We start from the raw sequence: 377 nt of genomic DNA on the forward strand, positions 1-377 counted from the left end.
AGAGAGAGAGAGAGAGAGAGAGAGAGAGAGAGAGAGACAGAGTCAGAGACAGAGTCAGAGACAGAGACAGAGACAGACAGAGAGAAAATGACGTTTTTTTCTTCACGCATTTCCCCCTTAACTTTTTCTTCTTCACTAACAATCATTTCTTTGCTCTTTATCTCTACTATGCCAAGTACGTCAGGGCCCTACACTGTTCTGTCTGCCAGGATGTCCTTCCCTCCATAACCACTGGGGTGAATCCTCCACCTCTGGCACGTCTTTGCTGAAATTACACTTCTCAGTGGTTACCCGAACTGCTCCACTTGAAGGAGCAAGCTGCTTGCTGCCTTCCTGCCCCACAAGCTGCCCCCAGGCCTTTTACCCTTTTCTCTGTG

Source organism: Chinchilla lanigera, unplaced genomic scaffold, assembly GCF_000276665.1.
Source record: "Chinchilla lanigera isolate Chin_1 unplaced genomic scaffold, ChiLan1.0 scaffold00052, whole genome shotgun sequence".
In the NCBI taxonomy this organism is placed as follows: domain Eukaryota; kingdom Metazoa; phylum Chordata; class Mammalia; order Rodentia; family Chinchillidae; genus Chinchilla; species Chinchilla lanigera.